A 19,363-nucleotide genomic window follows, 5' to 3' on the forward strand; every position below is an offset into this window, starting at 1 on the left:
CATATGTATTAATAGTTACTTACCAACAACTAGTTTTGACATTTCAGTTCTTTTTTGTTTACTTCTTCTGCAGGAGCCAAGCAAATGTTTCTTCTACAGAACAAGTAATATCCTTAATAAGCATTTGTTAAATGAATTTTTAAAAAATCCACTAATAATAGCCAAGGAAATTAAATCTCAGCCCAGGTTGTTTGATTTTTCTTTTCAACACTAGATAGCGGTATATATAACATTTCCAGTGAACTTCTGAAATAAGGTATTCTCATTTAAAAGAAAGGAAAAAACATATAGGCTAAGGAATTTGTACAAATGAGGTATAAAAACAGACAAAGGAATTATGTACCCCTTCATTGCCAGAAATGTAATTGTAGAAGTGTAGCATGGACGGAGAAGGCAATGGCACCCCACTCCAGTACTTTTGCCTGGAAAATCCCATGGACAGAGGAGCCTGGCAGGCTGCAGTTCATGGGGTCGCTGAGAGTCCTATACAACTAAGCGACTTCACTTTCACTTTTCATTTTCATGCTTTGGAGAAGGCAATGGCAACCCACTCCAGTGTTCTTGCCTGGAGAATCCCAGGGACAGGGGAGCCTGGTGGGCTGCTGTCTGTGGGGTCGCACGGAGTTGGACATGACTGAAGTGACTTAGCAGCAGCAGCAAGTTAAAACTGTTTTGTTTTTTAAGGGAGATAACTCATACCTCGAACTTGGCAGATGGTCTTGGAGTTATTGCCACAAGACCACCTGATTGTGTGTGTGTTGTATAATCATGATGAGAAAAGGATGACTTGGGAGGACCCTTCATTGAGTCAGTTGCATATGTTAAAAGTCTCTTTGGTCCCCAGGCTATGTCTCAATTATGAATCTGCATAATGGATTTCACCCTGTTACGTGGTGGTGAAACCTTTAAGAACATGCATCTTTTCTACCCTCTTTGCAAGTGAGCAATACGCCTATTGAGTTAATGAAGCCAACGCACAAAGCAGCCATTATAATAAGTTTCTCTGAGGCCTGTTTTTTTGATGATAATGAGACTGGTGACATTGTCATATGTTTGATTCTATTCTTGCATCAAAAACAGACCATGTATCCTCCAGGCAGATGGCTTAAGTGTAGAATCGACCTAGTACTTGAATAATAGATGTTTTGTTGGTACATCAGGCTTTTATAGAAAACCAATTAGAGTTTATGGTTTCTTTAAGAATGAAAATCAATCTATATCCAAGTAGAGTATAAGTCACAAACTATCGTTCAAAACTATACATTTATCCAGAATTGAAGTTAGGACCTTGACAAGGAAACTAGATGTATATTAGTGAGCATTGCATTTTTAAAGTATACAAAATCAGTTAAGTTTTCATACTATATTTATGGCAGGCATATACTTTGACCTGGAACCTTTCTAGAATTTTATTGGTTACAGTTAAAATACAGTTACAGATTCCAGAGCCTATTAAAAAAAATTGACTACTCAGAATCCATTTTTCCCCTATCAAGAGAAAACACCCAGAGATAGTTTGGGTGTTCACGTATTCAAAGGAGATATAAATATAACCAGACATTTCACCTGGCTCAGAAGTTGAGACATCATTTGATAGTTGTGAACGGGAAGGAAGATAGTCAAGTTTTAATGCCTGCATCATTGTTGCCTTTTAGAGTGTCTCTATCGTTTGGGTTTTTATTTAGTTTTATCAATCTGTAAAATTATTAGTCCACTTTCCATGAGTATATTTTTGTTGTTGTTTAGTTATGTTCTATTTATTTTGCAGAATAGCTTATAAACATCTCTATTGACAGAGTCTTTGAAATGTAGGTGTGTATGACTGCAGATTTTTTGGTCATGATATTTGTTCCTGATATATACTGCATCTTGAATGAAGGAGACTGGAGGAAATCTCTCCAAGGAGATAACATTTGAGGTGGACCAAAAAGGTGTACAAATAAATTGTTGAGATACACAAATTACGACACGGTTTATAAGGAGGAAGTCATAGCTACCAATCTCACACAAAAAGTGGAAACAGTTTTGAAAGGATCAGAAGAAATAAAGTGATTATAAAATGGCTGAATCAGTATCTTATTAACTGACCTTTAAGGGCCAAGTTGCTCATTGATGACCTGAGAGATATTTTCAAATTAGAAGGTTTCAAGTCTTGTTAGTAAGCAAGTATATTTAGTAGCTACCACTCCCTGGGGAAAAAACTCTTGTGGTATGACGGACTTTTTTGTTATAATTGGTTCCTTCCTAAGCAGGTATTTGTGGATTAATCTGATTCTTAAATCATTTAGCTCTTTCAACTACATTTTCAGAATTTGCTGTGTTATGAAATTTTAACCCTAATAGAAAACCTAACTGGTTGCATGGAACAACCCTTGAACATTTTGAAGGTAGTGAATCGAGAATATCTGAACTGTTAGGTCATTGTCAAGTGAGGGTTGACACTCGTAGTGATTCTCTTCCTATATTCATAGTGATTGTCTTCCTTTGTGGTGTCGAGTTTGTTTCTGTCCTGACCTTCAGGTGATGTAGTTACCTGTGCAGTACGCTCGTGGAACGTTTGGAATCTACCTCAGGCTATCACTTGCTGTGAGTGTTCAGCTTCTGTGAGTTAATTTGCTCTTTGCCTGATTTTCACCTTTTAAGAGAAGATAATGAGGATAATGCTATTAAAAGACGCTTGCTCCTTGGAAAAAAAGCTATGACAAACCTAGACAGCATATTAGAAAGCAGAGACATTACTTTGCCAACAAAGGTCCGTCTAGTCAAGGCTATGGTTTTTCCAGAAGTCATGTATGGATGTGAGAGTTGGACCGTAAAGAAAGCTGAGCGCTGACGAATTGATGCTTTTGAACTGTGGTGTTGGAGAAGACTCTTGAGAGTCCCTTGGACTGCAAGGAGATCCAACCAGTTAATCCTAAAGGAAATCAGTCCTGAATATTCATTGGAAGGACTGATGCTGAAGCTGAAGCTCCAATACTTTGGTCACCTGATGGGAAGAGTCGACAAATTGGAAAAGATCCTGATACTGGGAAAGACTGAAGGCAGGAGGAGAAGGGGATGACAGAGGATGAGATGGTTGGATGGTGTCACTGACTCAATGGACATGAGTTTGAGCAAGCTCTGTGAGATGGTGAAGGACAGGGAAGCCTGGAATGCTGCAGTCCTTGGGGGTCTCAAAGAGTCAGACATGATTGAGCAACATGAATAGCAACAACAAGGGTAGGAGAGACAGCATATTTTTGAATTAAAGTCAGTCCTTCACCTCCAAGGATTCTGTATCTGCTGATTCAAGTAACTGTGAATCGAAAATATTGGAGAGGGGGGATTTCAAAAAGTACCAAAGAGCAAACCTTGAATTTGCCTGTTTACATAACATTTACAATGTATCAGGTATTGTAAGTAATCTGCAGATGATTTAAAATATACTGGAGACTGTGCAGCATACTGTGCCATCTTATATAAGGGTCTTGAGAGTCCATGAATTTGGGGATGGATGGTGTGCTGGAACCAAGACCATGAAGATACTGAAGCACGACTGTATTTTTAATTTACTTTTGTAATCAGTGCTGCCTTGAGGTTTCTCTTTAAGTCGTGAAGATATGGTGGCTGATGTGCCAAGATGAATTAATTTGGAAATTTGGGAGAAAGGAAAACGAGGCTGTAAGCACTCTGACTTTCCCTCTGTAAACTATATGCCTGTGTACCTTCTGTCTGGATATTTATAGCCTTTATAATATTCCTGATGCACATGTGCTAAGTAGCTTCAGTTGTGTCTGACTCTTTGCAACCCCACAGACTGCAGCCTGCCAGGCTCCTCTGTCCATGGGGTTCTCCAGGCAAGATACTGGAATGGGTTGCCATGCTCTCCCCCAGGGGATATTTCTCACCCAGGGATGGAACCCCAATCTCTTAAGTCTCCTGCATTGCCAGGTGGGTTCTTTACCATTAGCGCCACCTGGGAAGCCCAATATTCCTTGTAATAAATTAATAAATGTTAAGTAACTGTTTCTGTGAGTTCTGTGAGCTTCTCAAGCTAATCAGTCAAACCTGAGATGAGGGTCATTTGAACCTGATGTATAGCCAGGGGTCAGAAGCAGGGATAACCTGGATTTGTGATGGTATCTAGAGTGGGGGCAGTCTTGTGCGACTGAGCCTTCGACCTGTGGGTCTACCGCTGTCTCAGGTAGACACATAATTGCCCGGTAGCTTAGAAGAACTATGCATCGTTGAGTATGTGGCTGTGGGTTTCTCGTTGTAGTGGTATTTTTCTGACCTGGAAGTTTTGCATTAAGTGACCTGGGAGATAAAACTCAGTTACCAAGTGATGGGACATTTCAGTGCTTTGCATTAGCCAGCACTATGAGACAGTATGGAAAAAAACACGGGTAGGTCTGTTTCTCATCTATTAAAAAGAGCTTCATCTTTGGGTGCTAGTGATGAGTAAGCTAGCATCAAATTATAGAGACAGTTGGGTGCTCGATCAAGTCATTTGAATTCATGCCTGACTTGCAAAGTGAAGGCTGGGGAACCAGGTCACATAGTTTGGGGTCCATGGTGGCATTTTTAAGAATAGAGTGGTCAAGAGTTTTAAATGCCACTAAGTGAAGTGAGAACTGAAAAATGATAGTTATCACAACTGAATCCTCAGTCATTATCACAAACAGCCCTAAAGAGTGTTCTGAATGAAGCACATGACTTGGTGGCAAATACTTTGCAGGCCCTCACTGGACTGTTTTTCTGTGGCTTTCTAACAAAGCATGGTTCCTGCCCTACAGCACAAAGATACATGAAAAGAGAATCAGTATGGATTGAGATTTAGGCTTCTCTACTGATTTGAAGACACTTAATAGCTCCAGCAAACAATGGGGCATATATCCACAATCTCCCTTAGCTTCCTGTCCTAAAAATATGGTGTGGGCAGAATCGTAAAAAGCTAAATTAGCCATCCCTGGCTTTGGGGAAAAGCAGGGCAAAATCTCACCAGGTGCTTGTGAGAATTGCCCTATTGGTATGCTTTCCGCCCCCCCCCCTCTGTTAATTGGGTGCCTTTTGTAGGTGTCAAGTTTAGATTGCATCTTAAATTTGTGCTTTCACAACTACTGGTACCTCTAACTGCAATGTCCTCTGGAAAGAGTTCCTCCGCTGTCATTTACTGTCCTCTGCTAAACCTCTTCCAGATCCCCCCAGGCAGTTAGCCACTTCCTCTTCTGTTCTCTGCAAATCAGGTTACGTTATAATGATCTGTTTACAGCTCTCTCTGTCCTAGTAAACTGTCAATTCCAGGCTGTTCTGGCCTTGAGAGGAGGGACCTTATCTAATTCCCCCTTTTATGTTCCTTGCCCAAGAACCCCGTTTTCCCTGTGGAAGTCCTGTAAACCGTGGTGGGATAGCAGAGGGGCTGAGCCTCCCAGGTCCTAGAGAAATAATGCTGAGTGCTGGTAACTTTGTAAACCAAACGCTCCGTCAGCTTGTTAGTTCTTGGAGTTCCTGGTAATCTGGTCAATTTGTTAGTTCTTGAGTTCACGGTGTTCCTGGTAATCTTTCAGAGTCTCTTGACAGATCTCTGCTGCTTCATTATTGCTTTCTCTTGGCAGCTGTATGTAGCACCACCAAGGCACTGCAATTCTGTAAACATATTATAAGTGTTAGTCACTCAGTCGTGTCCGACTCTTTGCACCCCATGGACTATAACCTGTCAGGCTGCTCTATCCATGGGATTCTCCAGGCAAGAATACTGGTGTGGGTTGCCATTTCCTTATGCTGCCATTTAATTACAGAAATGTCTGCCTTCAGAGGTGATAATTTTATAGCATATACAACAATGACTACACCTAAGCCAGATCTACTAGAAAAATATATAGCTTCCTTCTTAGTAGATTTGATAAGTGTTTTGTTACGCCTGCCTTGATGATGTGAACAGTTGAAGACTTTATTACATAACACAAGGTCACATTGGCTTAGGGTAGGAGTAATAAGCTTACTACATTCTAACCTTCATATATGGTGCTTAAAGGTTGTTATCCTTTGTGTCATTTAATAGGGACTGTCCTTTGCTTTCAGAACTATAGCAAAAGTTATTTTGTTAACTTTTCTTTGATGTCTTCAAGAATGGGTTTTGTTTTCATTTTTAGTGTGAGAAGTTTAAACAGAGACTAATTGAGATTCACAAAACCTTCACTTTCAAAAAAAAAAAAATAGGACAGATCCATGAATGACTGACTACTATTCTAAAACATATGCAAACCCTTCTGGTTATAGCAAACTGCTTCGGCTTGCTTGTCTATATTTCAAGCTATGTGATGAAACAATTTTGTTTTCTCAACTTGAAATGCTATTTTTAATTTCTGTTATTGCAGTTTCATATGAAAGGAGTGTTTTTGTTTTTTTTTTTAGCACTGGTTATGTTACATGCTAGGTTAATTGTAAGACAACTCACTTTGAGGTATCTTCACATTTTTGTGTCATTAGCATGCTAACAAGATATTTTCAGTACATCTTATAAAAATAAGACTTATAAAAGTCGTATTAAGAATCACTTTTTAGTTGAAGGGCATGAAATGCAGAAGAGACATGATTGGTCATCAAATATGAGTTAACATTTAATTAAACACTTGTTATGTGGTAGGCATGATTCCAATTGCTTTACATGGGTTTTCTCATTTAATTCTCACAAAAATCCCGTGAGGATTGAATTGTTATCTTTATTTTCCCTATAAGGAAATTGAAGCATAGAGAGGCCAACTAACTTGCCTGTGGTCTGAAAACTGCTGGAAGGAGAGCTGGTCTTAGTCATCTGACTCCAGACCTTACATGCTTGTAGACTTTAACTGGACTGCTTCCGTGTTAACAAGCTCATGAAGAGAGCCTTAACCTCACTTGCAACTAAAAGACACAAACACACAATTAAAGCTGTATTTTCTGTTAGATTTGCAAGGAAGAAAAATAATTGTCAGTATCCTTTATGTGGGAAAGAAGTATAATGTATTAAATTATAAATATAAGTTGTTACCTCTTTTTGGAGTGTCAAAGAGGCAAATGTTGAAAACACACACATGCTTTGACCTATCTGCGTCATTTCTAAGGATTACCCTGCACAGATAAACACAAGAAAGCACAAAGGTATCTAGGCTACCTTAAGCACTGTTCGTAACAAAAAGTTTTTAATTAAGTGTCTAGTAGGAATTAGGTTTAGATCAATGTGATAGGCAGCCATCATAAAAAGAAAAGTTAAGAATATAGTTACTGACATGGAAAACTGACCATGGCGTATTAATGAGTTTTTAAAAGCAGATTGCAAAACAACATACATAGTTTGATTTCCTTATATTGAATAAATATGTGTTTATATACACAAACTCTGGTCAAAAAGATTGTTCACCAGAATGTTAACTGGTGTTAACAGCTGGTATCTTTCCTGCTAAATGGTATAACTTAGTGATCAGATGTATGGGTTTTAAGTCCTGCTCAGTCACTTACTGGACTTCCCAGGTGGCTCAGCGGTAAATAAGTCGCCTGCCAGTGCAGAAAATGTGGATTTGATCAAGTGGGTTGAAAGACCTACTTGAAGAGGAAATGGCAACCTACTCCAATGTTCTTACCTGGGAAATTCCATGGGCAGAGGAGCCTGGTAGGCTATATAGTCCATGGGATCATAAAAGAGCAGGACACACCTTAGCGACTAAAAAACAACAGCAACAGTCACTTACTAGCATTGTGGCAAGGCAAGTTCCCTAACTTCTCTGTGCCTCAGTCTTTTCCATAAAATGCGGATAATTACAGATACTAGATGGTTGGGTTCTGAGGCTCAGCTGAGATTGTAAAGTGCTTGACATAATATGTGAGCATTCATTATCATTATTATCATCATCATTTTAGGTAATAGAACTGAAGGCAGTTTTAACTTTTTTTTTTAATAGGAGTATTTTAGGGCTTCCCAAGTGGCACTATTGGTAAAGAACCCACCTACCAGTCCCTGGGTCTGGAAGATCCCCTGGAGGAGGAAATGGCAACCCATTCCAGTATTCTTGCTTGGAGAATCCCATGGACAGAGGAGCCTGGTGGGCTGCGGTCCATGGGGTCGCAAAAGAGTCGGACACGACTGAGCAACTAACACTACTACCATAGTTCCTTTACAATGCTGTGTGGTTTCTGCTGTACAGCAGAGTGAATCAGCCACACATACACATACATTCCCTCTGTCTTGGATTCTCTTCCCATTTAGGTCACCACAGTTTTAGCTTTCTTTGTACCTTTTATTGGCTGAATTTTTTGAAATATGGATCAACTTTGGAAACAACAGCAACCCAAAAAAATGTTTTGAAAGGAATCACTTGAATAGGTTTGCTTATAGTTTTAACAGAAAATGTCTATTTGAGAGCTAAGGTTATTTAAAAATCCTCACAACACTCTTCACAAGCCGTTGGCAGCCACGTATGCTGGTATTTTACCCTGTGCTGTGTGCCAACTTGAAGGGAACTGAAATCATATTTTACTCCTCTGGCTGGAAGGTGTACAGAATCACAACAAACTGTTCGAGAGAAGCTGCCTCAATCTGCGGCTGCAGTGACATGTTGGGGTGTGACGTCAGCCCAGTGTCAGACTGGCAGGGTGCAAGCAGTCCGCCGGCCACAGTGCGTTTCCTGAGGGCTCGGTCCCCAGGGCGCTCATCTGGGAGCCGCTCAAGACAAAGCAGCAGAGTCAGAGTCTGCTTTTCCTTCCAGTATCCCCTCTGCCTGTAGTTGAATGTAATTTTGATGGAGGCTGGTGAGTAATGCCTGTTACTTTAATATATAATAATAAATAGCTGATGGCTAAATGAGCAGTAGTTATTTTCTCAGTTAATGAGCCTGTGGTAAGTAAGCTTTAGAGCCCTAGTGCCAGGATTTACTTATTATAAATACTTCTATAACTAGAAGTATTGTATTCTTAGAGAAATGTAAATACATTGTGAGGTTTTTTTCAAATAACTAAAGCATTTGAAGATGTAATCTTCCTTTTGGTCTCTCCTTAACTTGAAGCTACATAAATGCACAGTGGTTGCAAATTGCCTGAAAGCCTAAGGATTTTCATTCATTTATTTTTTTTAACTTATTCCGAGGAGAAACTTGATTTTTTGTTTTGTTTCTCACTTCACAAGAAAGAAATGAATAAATTCTCAGAAGTTCCTTTAGAGATGTTAACAATGCTCGTTACATAATACTTTTATTAAAAAGTATATCACTAGTCTGAACTAATTAACAATTAGCTGAAACAGCTCTTTAATTCTTTAATTATTTGGGGTTATTTCAGCAATGTGATTCAAAATAGGAATCTTCATTTATGAGCCTAAAATTTAAGAGCAGTAAGTTACTACTGCCTTTGATTATAAAGGATGGCAACATGCCTTTTAAAAATTTATTTCTTTTTGCAATATTAATTCATGTCTTTGAATTGCACTATAGAAATTGAGTTAGTTTTGAAATCATTAGTTTCAGAAGATTGGGTAAGTGTGTGTATGTATGTTTGAGTAACTATATTTTGCTTTTCTCCCCCTCCCTTTCGAGTGAAGGAATGACATTTTTATTTCATACTGTTTATATAGAATAAACTGAAGCCTTAAAAATCTTAGGCTTTATCATTTCTGGCATAATTCTTCTCTTGAAAGTTCAATCGCAGCCTTATTATTTCAAGGTCTTTTGGAGAATTTTCAAAGTTTTCTCTTAACAGTCACTTTTTACTTTGTATGTCTAGTTGAGGAAAAGACAATATAGAAATTCTTTATAGATAATGTTGAATATTTTCACATCAGTTTTTTGAAGCAAATAAAGAATTAAACTATCTGCACGTATTTTCTTTTACATGAATAGGATAGTTATTGAGAGGAAATGATCAAAATCAGTTTTTTATGTACAGATGTACAAAAATATCAATAACTGCCTTATTATGACTCCTAATACATTATACTTCTATATTTTTAGAAACAGAGAGATATAGAAGTGGGGTTTCAGCTTCATTTTGTTTGACTTGACAGGCTTAATTAAAGATCCATTTTTTTCCATAAGTTGTAGAATTTTCAAATTCTGCCCAAATCTAGAAGCTTTAAGTATATAGAGAACTCATTAATATTTTTATTGCTTTTAAAATTTATCTCAAATGTACTTAAACTATTTTAACATGGTTTTAAAATAGCCAATATTTTAATCAGTAAGTTACTGTAGTAATGATGAATTGAAATATATTGGGTATGCATTCTTAACAATGATGTTTTTGAGGCATTATGACCTCAGAGGTCACTGGCCTAAATACCACTAGAGTTCAAGTCAAGAGAAGCTACTTTAACTTTTTTGTATGAACAGGAAATTAAATCTGACAAAAGAAGGGAGGATGAGCAGAGCTTGGGGTGGGGGTCAGGGGGATAACCTGAAATTGAATAAAAGCCTGACTCAACTCTGAAGCACTGGGAATAAAGTACTTGTCTGTTCATGAATAAGCTGTTCTTTGAGGAACTCATTCCCAAAAATACTGAAGCCTGGTGGTAAAATATGACTGTGGTATTCTTCAAGTTTGAGATTTGGCTTGGTCCACTCAGATGGAACAGTATTCTGAAGCCCATTATAGTCTTGAACTATATTTTTGTTTCATAGTGGTGGAGAGTACAAAACTTCGTGCATAATAAATATTTAATGAATGTTTGAGCATGAATAAATGAATTGATTATACAAGTTAAATGAATGAGGGGAATATCTTGAGCCTTGCATTAGAGAGTTTTGATCTTTACTGTGATGATGAAAACCTACTAGTTATCCTAACCATCTAATAGCGTGCAGTGGCTTCACACTCTGTTAGAAGGAAACATATCCTGAGTAGCACTCGGCCATCACAGTGGCGGCAAGCGGCCATCGGAGTTCACTGCCGGCTCTGCTCTGTGTCTGGGGCTCTGCTGCGGGAAGTGGGCCCTGCCTGCTATTCTAGGTCAGGTCTTTGTCCGACTTCTGCCTCATCTGTAAGTGAGAAATTTCTCAGTACTTAGGGATAATGATTTGCTGACGAAACTGAGCCTTAATTAGCGTGCTGTGTGCATCATATAAATGCATTACTCTTTGGACCTTTTCAGGGGTAAAAAAAAATGCATTCCTTTGAAGTTGAAGTGACAGAGAACCTAACAATGGAACAAATATCCTGCTTCAAAACTTACATAATGGAAATTTTATATATAAATATGTGTGTGTGTGTGTGTGTGTGTGTGTGTGTGTGTGTGTGACTCTTTACCACTCTGTGGACTGTAGCCCACCAGGCTCCTCTGTCTGCAGAATACTCCAGGCAAGAATACTGGAGTGGATTGGCATTTCCTTCTCCAGGGGATCTTCCCTACCCAGGGGTCAAACTCACGTCTCTTGCGTCTCCTTCATTGGCAAACAGATTCTTTATCACTGCACCACCTGGAAATCATATGTAAATATATTGTCACTCAAAGCCTGGATTTTCAGTCTCATTTCTGTGCCCCCTCCCTGCCATCTGTGTTAAACTCTGGTCACATCTGAATATTCTTGCTGATCCCATGGAGGCTCAATTCAAGTGGCAGCCACTTCTGGGCCACCATCTCGGCTCTTCCCCTTTCTAAGCAAGATCAGTCCCGAATTGGGCTCGTTTTTGGTTAGTTACTCCTCATATTTGTTTATAAGAATATCATTAAGGCCAAACGTCATCAGTGCCTGTTTCATACTGAGTGAATGAAAATATTTAAGTTACACAGAAAACATAGCCATTTTGAAGGCCTACCATTTCTTAACAAAATTTTGTTGCATAGGGATATCATTTGACTTATCAGTAGCTCCCTTTTTATTCTTGAAGTGGTTGTTTTGGTAAAGGTCATGCAGTATGAAAATGATTAATGAAGAATAGTAAAATTCAATAATTACTAATTTTTTTCCTAATTTGAAAAACTTCTTAGTCTGTCAACTTGATTCTTTTCGGAAGAAAGTTTCACCTACAATAATTGGATCTTTTTTGCAACCTATTTAGAACTAGGTTAGCTTTTTAAAGTAGTGTATAACCACCCAAAAGCAAACGAGATGGTGCTTAAATTCTGCTTTTTCTAATTTGTTGTTAACTTTCATAACAAGGGTGTAGTAATCCTCCATTTAATACATGTTACAATAAAAGATTACTAATTAGGATTCATTAGGGAGCAATAGAGTTGTCTGAAATATTTCTGACTACTGACATGTTCCTAAGTTGGAATTCTGCTTAGTTTTATTTTAAAACTCCATTAGACTTTTGTAATTAATAGTGTTTTGAAATAAGTGACTACTTTTTCAAATAAGCATTCTTTGAAATCACTGGAGTAGGACTTTTTACATAGATCATTCAACAGTAAACTTTAACTTTTGATCAAATTATCAGCTTCTTCATTCATTAAATTATAGTTGTACTTCACGTTAAACATAGGGCAGAGAGCCAACAACTTTTTAAAGCAAGGATGTGACATAATTTGACTCCTCTTCAGGAAACCTCACTCTGCTAGCACATTCATGTTTATTATTTATTTCTTTAAATTGGGGTATAATTGCTTTACAATATTGTGTGTGTTCCTGCTGTACAACAAAGTCAATCAGCTATATGTATACACATATACCCTCCCTCTTGAACCCTCACCCCCCACCCCCACCCCTCTAGGTCATGACAGAGCACCAAGCTGAACTCTCTGTGCTATACAGCAGCTTCCCACTAGCTATCTATTTTATATATGGTAGTAAAATATATATGGGCTTCCCTGGTAGCTCAGCTGGTAAAGAATCTGCCTGCAATGCAAGAGACAGGTTCAATTCCTGGGTCAGGAAGACCCCTGGAGAAGGGAAAGGCTACCCACTCCAATATTCTTGGGCTTCCCTGGTGGCTCAGATGGTAAAGAATCTGCCTGCAGTACAGGAGACCTGGGTTCGATCCCTGGGTTGGGAAGAGCCACTGGAGGGAGGGCATAGCAACCCACTCCAGTATTCTTGCCTAGAGAATCCATACTGACAGTGGAGACTGGCTGGCCTCAGTCCATGGGATCACAAAGAGTCAGACACGACTGAGCAGCTAAGCACACACAGCGTATATATGTCAATCCTACTCTCCCAGTTTGTCCCGTTCTCCCCTGTCGCCCACCCTGTGTCCACATGTCATATTCAAGTTCGGCTATTTACTATTTAGTGAGGGCTTTAGCAGCAGTAGCAGCAGCAGAGGGCTTTATTAGGTAATGTCTGGTGGTGCTACCAGGTACCTTTCAAAAGCCCTCTGGAATAAGGTTTGTTGTTCTGGTTTCGGTTGCTGTTTTATAGAAGGAAGTTGAGGTTCAATGGAGGATGCTCTAAATGGGGGATATCCTGATTATAATGAGATGAATTCGGATGTTGTTAAGGGCCTTGGGAGACTTAAGAGCCTAGACTAAGGCAGTGATGGAGATGCCATTAGCGAGCTTCTTATGTAGGGTAATTTCTGGATAGCAACCAGAAATGTCACTTGATTCTTGAGTGCATGACAGAAAATGACTCTGGTGGATTAGCTTGTACATTCTAAGAGCCATTTTTCTGTTTTAACCATAAAGTGTCATTTAACCTTCCTATTTAAAAGCTTCTTAAGAATCACTCAAATGACTTCCAAGTGAGACAATTATCTAAATTATTTTAAGCATTTTTGTTTATAATGTGATTTATTAAGTGGTCTAAATGTACCTGTCCCATAAAACTCAGGATGGATAACAGTTATTAACATGCTGTGTTCATTTTTTTCATAACTAGCATGGTGATAATTGAATTATTTTCTAATTCCAAAATTATTTAAAGTCTATTGTCAAATTTATTTTGTAGATTCTAAATTAGTATGTTGGTTTTATTTAGGATTTTTTTTTCAGAAGATGATTTAGAAATTATCTGTAAATACAAAAAACTAAAACATAATTTGTATGTGAATCTCATATTTTGAATTTTTTTCCTTTATTTTGTTCCTAGTCTATGATGCTTTGAGCTTTGTACTTGCAGCATTACATCATACTCCTATTTTCCCAGTGGAAAAAGCAAAGTTTTCAATTCCTGTTGGGTGCTTTTGTAAAAATTCCATTGTTTACTATTGATGTTATTTGTGCTTCAATTATTTGGGACCTATAATCAGGGAAATATGAAGTTACATTTACATCGTGATAATGTTGTCTGAGCAACTGAGAGTGAAGAATGATTGCAAAGCCGTAGAGAATAAGAAGATGGAAAAGAAACACTGGGTTTAAAATTCCGTTGGAATCTGTAAAGGTTTCATTACTGTGCTTCAGATGGGAATAACCTTGGGGTGATGCTAGGCAGTGAGACATGAGAGGGCAGGGGAGGGTACATGTTCACGGTGTGCGCAAGGAGAGGGTAGTGTTGAGGTGTGTTGTGTTGTGTTGTGTTTTAGTTACCATTGAGCAGAAACCTGGGAGAAGATGTAAGGCAGAACTGAGAAGGCTCACTGGCTGTGATGAGTCAAGAAGGGGCAGCTGTTGAAAGCAGGAAAAGGAGACTGAAAAGGACAGAACTGGAGCTCTGGGGACCAGGTCTCCATGTGGCTTCTGACACATGGAGAATACAAGTGAGGCTGTGAGCCTCAGTTTATTCACATGTAGAGTGAAGACAGTAATGCATACCTCGGAGGGGCTGTGTGAGGATTGCTGGTCGAGTTTCCAGTGCAGCAGGCTCAGATGGAGAGCGTGAGCTGCACTCAGAGTGATGTCACGTGGTGGTTGCTATTTAGGTGCTGATTTTTATTTTTCTTGTTGGGAGTGTGGATCAGAGAGGGTGTATCTTTTGTTCCTTACCCCCCTCCCCACTCCCAGCCCCCAAGAAATCTGAGATGCTCCATTTCCTGAATGATGAGAGGAGAAAGGAGAGACTATAAAGGGTTAAGGCTGAAAGGAAAATTTGGAGATGTGGGTAAATGAATCACTGAGGTTTTAGCAGGACGTCTGGAAGCAGTTAGTTCGAAGTTAAAGCAAATGGCATTTAGAACTAAATGTGGGGAAAGGAAATATATACTTTACATGTTTCACAAAAGAAAAAAAATTGCAATCTTTTAGATTGCTAACTCAGTGGTTATTCACATAACTAAGGCTCAAGAATTCCGTTTCTCTCAAGAAAAGGCATGGCACTTTCAGTGTTTTCTTTTGTTCTTAAAACACTGCCTTTAATTGCAGGCATAATTTTCCATGCCAGCATATTTTCAGTTTAAAAATAAATTGCAGAAACAGTCATTGTGGTAGTCAGATTTCAACATAGCATTTTTTGCCTTTTTATTTAAAGGAAAATAAATCCAAATAGTTATCTGCATAAGACATTAATCAACTTTACATGTAACAGTGTTTTAAAAATTACTCTGGACCACCATAGACCCAATTGGTTTAATAACTAATAAATAAAAATCATGTTTAATAACTAAGTCACTGCTTCAGACATAGTTTTTAAACCTGATTTGAGACTAAGTCTCAGAGTGACACATTATAGCATCATAATTTCTATTGGTAAAGGCACTTCAGTTTTTTTTTTAACTGAAGTATAGTTGATTTACAATGTTGTTAATATCTACTATACAGAAAAGTGATTCAGTTATACCCATTTATACATTCTTTTCCATTATGGGTTATCACAGGATATTAAATATAGTTCCCTGTGTTCTACAGTAGGACCCTGTTGTTTATCCATCCTATATATGATAGTTTGCAAAGCTCTTCAATTTTAAAACAAGTCAAAAAGTATAATTGTCTGATAGTATAATGAAACCAAGGCCACATTGAGAATGTACAGTATTCTTTTTGGTTTGAGTGGAAGGATATTGAAGAGTTGTCCATGCACATCTGAGCTGTTTGCTTTTTGGTTTTGTACCTAAATTTGAGAAATACAATCACTTCCATAGTCCACACATCTCTCTGCCTTGCTCCAGTCTAACAGCATTATGGGTATGAGGCACGTTTTAAGGTCTCGGCCCTTGTAAAAGTCCAAGTCATGATACTGGCTTCTTGACAGGGTTGCAGAAAGAACTGCCAAACCACTATGATATCCTATTTTTCTTAGACTAAATTAAATCCTTCTTTCTCTCCCATAAGGGAAATACATGATGCTGAGTAAATCATACAAATGGGGGTGTGCAGCTGAATTTAATAAGAGAGAATCAAAATCTCTTCTGTGGGACAGAGTTTTCTAAAATATATACTTTGTGCATAGTCGATAGATTTTCAACCTTCTTACCACTGGTACACGGATAAAACACTACCTAGTAAACTTTGCTCTGTCTGACATATCACTCAGAAGAATTATTGGCTGTTACTGATGTTCAGTTCAGTCGTGTCCAACTCTGCAACCCCATGGACTGCAGCACACCAGGCCTCACTGTCCATCACCAACTCCCGGAGTCTACCCAAGCTCATGTCAGTTGAGTCAGTGGTGCCATCCAACCATCTCATGCTCTGTCATCCCCTTCTCCTGCCCTCAATCTTTCGTTATTGATGTTAGCAATTTCAATATTTATTTCTTAAGTTAAAAAATAGAATGGATTTTGTAGTAAAGCAATCATTGGAGTCACTCATGAAGCCAAAATATTAAAAAAAAAAAAAATCACTAAAACAAATATTCCCACAGGGGAGAATTGCAATACTAAGAAGTAGCTAGTACATAGTTATTAATGGCCAAAACGTTAAAAAAAAAAATCTTTTCCTAACACCAAAGAAAACAGCAACAAAAACAAATGGGACTAAATGAATAATAAAGGGAACCATCAATAAAATGAAAAGGCAGTCTACCCAATGGGAGAAAAAATTAGCAAGTCATGTGTCTGATAAGGAGTAATATCTAAAATGTATAAAGAACACACACAACTCAATGGCAAAAAAAAAAAAAAATTTCAGTTAAAAAATGGGCAGAGAGTCTGATAGAGGTTTTTCCAAAGAAGACATATAGAAGACCAATGGGTACATGAAAATGTGCTCAACAGGGAAATGCAAGTCAAACCTGTTAGAACCACTATCATCACTTGTTTTAAGAGGTAAGTGTAGGTTAGGATGTGGAGAAAAGAGAACCCTCAGTGCACATTAGTGGGAAGTAAGTTGGTGCAGCCATGGTGGGAAACAGTATGGAGGGTCCTCAAAAAATTAAAAACAGAAGCACCATGTTGATCTAACAGGTCCTTCTGGGTATTGATCCAAAGGAAACAAAAGCACTAATTCAAAAAGCTGTACACTGCCGCCCACCCAGGATCACTGCAGCATTGTTTATAATAGCCAAGATGCGGAAACAACTGAGGTGTCCATCAGTGGATGAATAGGTAAAGAAAATGCAGTTTGTATGTATGTAATACATATGCACACAGTGGAATATTCCCATTTGCAACAACATGGATAGACCATGAGGGCATTATGCTAAGTGAAACAAGTCTGAGAAAGGCAAATACTGTGTCATCTCATTTGTATGCATATGTGGGTGCTAAGTGCTTCAGTCATGGCAGACTCTGCGACCCTGTGGACTGTAGCCTGCCAGGCTCCTCTGTCCATAAGATTCTTCAACCCACTAAAGTGGGTTGACCTTTCCTCCTCCAGGGGATCTTCCCAACCCAGGGATCAAACCCATATCTCCTGCTTTGGCAGGCGGATTGTTTACCACTGAGCCACCTGGGAAGCCCTTTTGACACATATTTCTGGCCAATGAGAGTCTAGACAAGGATGGCCAGGGAGTTCTTGAGAAACTTCTTGAAAAGGAATAGTGTATGCGGAGACTTTCCTTTCACTTCTAGACTCTGTGGTCTGCATGTGATGTTTGGGACCACTGCAGCCAGTTTGAGACTGGTCAGATGCCCAGCTAAACAGGATAGACTAGTCAGTATTGCCATATTATGCAGTCATGAATAATCATATCTCCTTGGAATCTCAAATGTTCTTATTTTTAAATCTAAAATAGCTTCTTTCCATATCTGGTTTAAAGAATATACATATACCCTGTGTACTGTGCTGATTCATTTTAATTTTTCAATCTAGTACTGTCAGTGATATATTCATTTTTGCAAAAACCAGACAAATCCTCATGTTTCAAAGGACTTAATGTGAGGGCATTTCACCTGTTTATAAATACCTGATACAAAATTTACATTTACACTCAACAAAGGTTGCAAAGTTGTAGCCTGAATGTTGGATAACAGGAGTTTTAAAACCAAATTACCTATGACTGATTCATGTTGATATGTGGCAGAAACCAAGACAGCATTGTAAAGCAATTAGCCTTAGATTAAAAATAAATAAAGTTTAAAAAAAACTAGATTTCATTTTTCAGTTCATAGCTGTGCTAAATATTTCATGTTTTGCCTTGTATATTTTGAAATAATCACTCCAGTAAGAATGAAAGTTCTTTCAGTGTTAACCTCCTTTCATCATTATACTCAAAAATTTAAACACCGTGTTAGCAGACATCTTTTTTCCTCTTTCTAAACCCATACTTTTACTGGGGTTTATATTTGAAATGGATGTTTCAGGCATCTGTTTAGTGTATGGGGGATTGTTTCCTTAGGGATATCCTTGATTGATGTCCTCCCTTATTAGTGTCCTGCTGAGAACAGACTAGCAGGGTGGACTGAACCAAAAAAATGGCTTCCTCTAGCAAGCCTGGGAATGGACATAAACACCAGCATCCCCAATCTTCAGAGTGTTGTCATACAGTCTAAATTACTCTGCATATAACACTAGCTGCCACTTAGAGTTGATTCTAACCCATTAAATTCTGTTTCCATTAATGGGTTATAGAAACCGTTGTAGTTTATCAGCTTTCCCTTTTGATGTAAAGCTCAGAACTGCTTAAGGTGGCACACCTTCACCCACATTTTCTGGTACAGTAACCTTCATGAGGCGCTGTTTGGTTCACAAATACGATCTGAAAAAGAATAAGGCAGAATAATGAATTTCTACTCCATCTCCAGTAGATTTCTCATTTAATTTGTTTTTTTGATGGAAATATGCCATTTTATACACACACGGATTTATTCATCAAAAGATCTTTTAAAATCCAGTTATCATTGAGTGAAATAGTTCCATAGGGGTTGGAATTAAGCAGATCTTTCGTTTAAATTCTAGAAAATGATTAAATGTCTAGTAATAAAGAGTGAAGAGGGCATAATGCCAAAGAACAAGCAATTTGTATTGCTGTTTCTCAATTTCTTGATATATTTTGTAAAAGTGCCACAGATTTGATCCTTTACCTTTGATAGAGCATGATCCTCAGAATGAGCTCCTGGATGTGACCTATTTCATTCAGTAATGAACTCTTCAGAATAGCAGAGTCCATTTTTTTTAAGTGTTGTTTGTCATTATTTAAAAACCTTCTTGAATACTGCCTTAAAAACA

At 38.2% G+C, this 19,363-nt stretch overlaps 1 protein-coding gene across 4 annotated transcripts in view; it reads left to right on the plus strand.

Annotated features, from left to right (window-relative positions):
* PLEKHA5 (pleckstrin homology domain containing, family A member 5) overlaps window positions 1–19,363 on the plus strand; it is a 260,819-nt gene that overhangs the window by 127,131 nt on the left and 114,325 nt on the right. The window contains exon 1 of one of the 4 annotated variants that reach the window (XM_010855921.1): window positions 8,615–8,763. The exons of the other annotated variants lie outside the window; for them this stretch is intronic. The gene's annotated coding sequence lies outside the window, so the exon portion shown is untranslated. Of the gene's footprint in view, window positions 1–8,614; window positions 8,764–19,363 lie in introns of those variants that run through there. 4 annotated transcript variants of the gene reach the window in all.

Source organism: Bison bison, unplaced genomic scaffold (assembly GCF_000754665.1).
Source record: "Bison bison bison isolate TAMUID 2011002044 unplaced genomic scaffold, Bison_UMD1.0 scf7180017864370, whole genome shotgun sequence".
NCBI lineage: Eukaryota > Metazoa > Chordata > Mammalia > Artiodactyla > Bovidae > Bison > Bison bison.